This window comes from Triticum urartu, chromosome 7A (genome assembly GCF_056163025.1).
Source record: "Triticum urartu cultivar PI428250 chromosome 7A, HENAU_Tu73, whole genome shotgun sequence".
Taxonomy (NCBI): Eukaryota; Viridiplantae; Streptophyta; class Magnoliopsida; order Poales; family Poaceae; genus Triticum; species Triticum urartu.
Window position 1 is genome coordinate 613,527,868 of NC_141879.1, and position 4,804 is coordinate 613,532,671.

At 45.1% G+C, this 4,804-nt stretch overlaps 1 long non-coding RNA gene across 4 annotated transcripts; it reads right to left on the minus strand.

The window, feature by feature from the left end:
- Window positions 1-284: 284 nt before the first annotated feature.
- LOC125524578 (uncharacterized) lies at window positions 285-3,988 on the minus strand. Of its 4 annotated transcripts, none has more exons than XR_015611567.1 (5): window positions 3,680-3,986; window positions 3,010-3,331; window positions 973-2,131; window positions 807-864; window positions 286-719 (listed from the first exon to the last, which is right to left on the minus strand). It is a non-coding gene; the product is annotated as an uncharacterized LOC125524578 (long non-coding RNA). The 4 variants fall into 4 exon arrangements; XR_007290837.2 differs by having other exon boundaries at window positions 3,447-3,986; XR_015611566.1 differs by having other exon boundaries at window positions 285-719; window positions 2,999-3,988.
- Window positions 3,989-4,804: the final 816 nt, after the last annotated feature.

Below are 4,804 nucleotides of genomic sequence, written 5' to 3' on the forward strand. Positions count from 1 at the left end.
CATAGTTGTCATCGTAGTCTTCTTCTTCGCCGTCTTCCATCATAACCCCTATTTCTCCGTGCCTCGTCCAAACATTATAGTATGGCATGAAACCCTTGTAAAGCAGGTGGGAGTGAAGGATTTTCTGGTTAGAGTAAGACCTCGTATTCCCACATTCAGTGCATGGACAACAGATAAAACCATTCTGCTTGTTTGCCTCAGCCGCATCGAGAAACTCATGCACGCCCTTAATGTACTCGCGGGTGTGTCTGTCACCGTACATCCATTGTCGGTTCATCTGCGTGCATTATATATAATTAAGTGTCTAAATTAATAGAAGTTCATCATCACATTAAAACCAAATTGCATACATAGTTCTCATCTAACAACATATAGCTCTCCAGAGCTTCTAATTAATTAAACCATACATTGAAACTATGTAAAACATTTCAATGCAAAAACAAATGCGATCCTAATCGCAACCAAGGTAACAATTGATCCAACGGCATAATGATACCAAGCCTCGGTATGAATGGCATATTTTCTAATCTTTCTAATCTTCAAGCGCATTGCATCCATCTTGATCTTGTGATGATCGATGACATCCGCAACATGCAACTCCAATATCATCTTCTCCTCCTCAATTTTTTTATTTTTTCCTTCAACAAATTGTTTTCTTCTTCAACTAAATTTAACCTCTCGACAATAGTGTCGGTTGGCATTTCCAATTCACATACATCCTAAATAAATAAAATCTATGTCACGTTGGTCGGCATAATTTTCATAAACAATAAATGAACCAATAGTTATAAAGATAATATACATACCACATCCGAATCATAGACAGGACGAGGGCCAACGGGGGCGGATCCCAAAACCATCGCACTATATAAGATGCAATAATAAATGTAAGAAAATGATACAAGTATCTATCTAAACATACAAGTAAGAATATTTTTCCTTTTAGAAAGAAGATAAGAACAAGAGGCTCACCACGGTGGTGTCGGTGATGAGATCGACGCGGGTGATCGACGGCGGTGAAGACGGTGACGGGGCGTGACGGACCGCTAAATCTAGACAAATCTCGAGGAAAATGAAGCTTGGAGGTCGAGCTTAGAGAGGAGAAAGCTTAAGTAGTGTGGCTCGGGCATTCCATCGAACACCTCATGTGCATAGGACGTGAGCTAGAGCACCACAAAGCCCTCTCCCCCTCGGCCAGAGAAAAACAGAGCACTGGGGTGCTCTGCTCGCGAGCGAGGGGTATATATAGGCACCTCATTGGTCCCGGTTGGTGACATGAGCCGGGACTAAAGGGGAGCCTTTGGTCCCGATTCAAGCCACGAACCGGGACCAATGGTGGTGGGCCAGGAGCGAGGCTCATTGGTCCCGGTTCATCCCACCAACCGGGACCAAAAGGTCCAGATGAACTGGGACCAATGGCCCACGTGGCCCGGCCGGCCCCCTGGGCTCACGAACCGGGACCAATGCCCACATTGGTCCCGGTTCTGGACTGAACCGGGACTAATGGGCTGACTCGGCCTGGACCAAAGCCCTGTTTTCTACTAGTGATGCACACATTACTTTGTTGTTATTGGCAGAAAAATAAAATTAATAATGCTAGAGACTGTGCAAAACGGGATTACATGCACATAAAAAACGGCCCAGACTTGAACTGCGAAGGAAATTGCTCCAGTTACACCCAAATGAGCCGAAGCTCACATGGTGGCGTCCACCATGACCGCCACCACATTGGAGGCATTGTCGGCATAGCCGAGTCTCCCACAACTGATATCAATTTGTATGCTAATATTTTTTGGGATAAGCTGTAGCTGGGGAGGCATACAGAACCAGAACTAAATAGGATCGATGCACCATTGCCAACACTGGTCAACTGATTATTTAGTGATACACTGTGAGGCAACAAGAAGCAAGTACCCAAAAACACTGATTATTTAGTGATACACTGAGCAGCAACAAGAATCAAGTACTGAAAAACTGTAAGTATAGAACATACAAGAAAGTAAGTAAACCAATCCAGACTTTACATATCTGGTCAGAGTAGCCGCCATATGAACAGAAAATCAAATGAAACTTACTTGCTTCCTCCTCTTGGTTCCAACTTCCAATCATCATGGTCATCAAACTCGATATTCTGCAGAGTACGGCCATGTGAGCCATGTTTGCAATATGAAAGACAAAGAAATGATACATCACTGGTCTATGATTTCATAATGGATACTCTTTCATGTTTGTCCATGTGAAAGAACACACATACATCATACAGTTTCGCCAAAATCATGAGCCTTTTAAAACACTTATTTCTACCACAATGAATACCTCAGTGCATAAAGATTCGAAGTACTAAACTATTTATAATTGTCATCCCAACTTTCTTCCTTTTCCACTCCTCGCTTTCCTTATATCACCGTCCTTTTCGATATTGTCCTCTCCATACTATTAAGTAGCCAATGTCTATCAGCACAATGGCGTAAGCATAATCTCACTATTTCCGTAATGTGCAATAACAAACAGAGTATAAGACTACAAAGCAGTAAATATTGTAACTACAATAGGAAGATGTTTTCCAGATTGATTCCAACAACTCAAAAGTAAAACTAAAAGGTAATGATGTATTTCCTTGAGCTTGCCTTCAAGATTCTCAAATAGTTCAATTGACTCGCAAATAAAGATGGCAAGATCCATGTAAAGGATCAACGTATGCACACCTTAATAATATCTAGCCTAGAAGTGTTCGTTTAAGTTTCACTACTGCAATAGACATGCCAATAGGATGGAGTAAACAAAATAGTTTCCTGAAAAAAAAAGATCCCAGAAGATGTCATAGGCATGAACAGAAGTTTGCGGCAGAATAAGCTACAGTAATTCTAGAAAACCCGCCACTCTATCTCACCAAACTGTTTTCTTAATTGGTCACCCTCATCTTGAACTTGAGAGGAAAAACAATATTAACTATCTATTCTGCTAAAAACACATAGAAAATAACAGAAATAGTATTTACTTCAAGACTACCATGTTGTAGTTCTGCAGGAAAATTTGCAGGAATCAGTCTGAGGATTGATGCAGGAGCTTCACATTTGACTTTTATTTCACGCCTCGGTATCTCTGCCATCATTCTGCAATTTTCATGACAGGGGCTTCGTTGTTCCATTCATGCAGTTGCATACATCCATGTAGGACGGAAATATCACAGCTGTTGAAAGAAAATATGCGTCAACATTACAAGTTAAAACTGAAAGGCGGATAGTAGGAACATGAAAGGCAATGTGCGTCAGCATCACAAGACCAAACCAAAAGGCTGGGTGGATATGGTGGTAGTTCCATCCACATAAACCTGCACAAGAAGCAAGTTGAATGCCTTAGAACACAAACAAACATGCACGATCACCACACTTCCAGATAAGATTAATTCATGAATGAAACCAGAGGCACGCGCACGCAGACAAAACCTTTTAGATGAGAAATTGAGGATCCTGAGGAGGGGGGACAAGTGTGTGGCGGGTTGTGCCACCTCTCGACGTTCGAAGGGCGCCACCAGATCCCATTCCCCACGGGAGGGCAGGGCATCCCCGGGTGATAGATGAGAGGAGTGTGTCGCCTCCGCTAGGGGAGGGCAGGGCAAGGGAGGGAAAGAGTAGCCGACTCCATCGAGACGGGAGAGAGAGAGAGAGAGAGAAAAAACCTCGTCCGAAGAGACTGCTCGGAGATGTGCTCATCGCCGGCAACGACCCCACCCCCTTCGTCCTTCTTCCAGGCCTCCGCCGCAGAATCTTTGCTGCGAGTATCTGGTGGAGTGAGCGACGGCAACTGCTGGGGGTGGGGAGCGCGGTGACCGGCAGAGCTGCGGGGCATCCGGCGTCCCGTGAAGCAGAAGAGGGAGCGGCGGGCCGCGGCGGATAGGAGCAACCGATGGGAGAGCGTGGGGTTGTGGTGGGGGGATTTTTTTTCTTCGAGCCTCGGGGGGAAGGGATTACAGGGGTCGGTCGTGGGATTAGTGGGTTGAGCTACCGTGTTTGATGCTAAAACATTAGGATGATTTGGATCGTTGGATCTTTTGATTGGATGAATGAGATAAATTGGTTCTCCGCTCTCTCGTGCTTTTATAGGGGTAGTAGATACACTTTGCTACGTCATCAACGGGCGTCGGCCACCGTGATTTTTTGTGGAAAGCGCTGCAGCCTTTTCCGTTTCGTCGACTCTGCTTTGCCGCGGAAATATCAAGCGATCGAAGTACGCAGAACTCGTTTGCGTCGGCAAGGGTCGCGCGGAAATCGTTTGGATTTGCAGTGCTAGTCCAGATTACACTGTCAGATTCAGATAGCAGTTCAGCGTGTTACGCTTAGCCAGCGGTGCGGAATTGCCGGGATGGTCTACAAGTATGGTTAGACGATAAAACAATGGATAATAAGATGGTTAGGCCAACTGAGCATGGACGTACCGGCAGTACGTTCGGAGAGCGACTGGACTCCTAATCCGTACTAATAGCCCCCCTAAAATGGTGTAGCTAATCCCTGCCACTTGTAGACACGACCCCTGGAAAACGGCGGGGGTATACAATTCTGGCGCTAACGTGGCCACCTGCCTAGTGCGTGTCCGGATTGCGACATCGACAGGACACTACGACCTTGGCATAAAAAAACTTGACATAGAAAAGAGACGACACTAGGAGAAAATGAGTAATCCTACGGTCCTACCGATCTTGCGAATGTTTTTTTTTTTTGCGGATGTTGCGAATGTTATTTCGGGACCGGCAAGAAGGAATAAACACATGGGTGCAACTGCTCTCTCGGACAGCACAAAACAACGA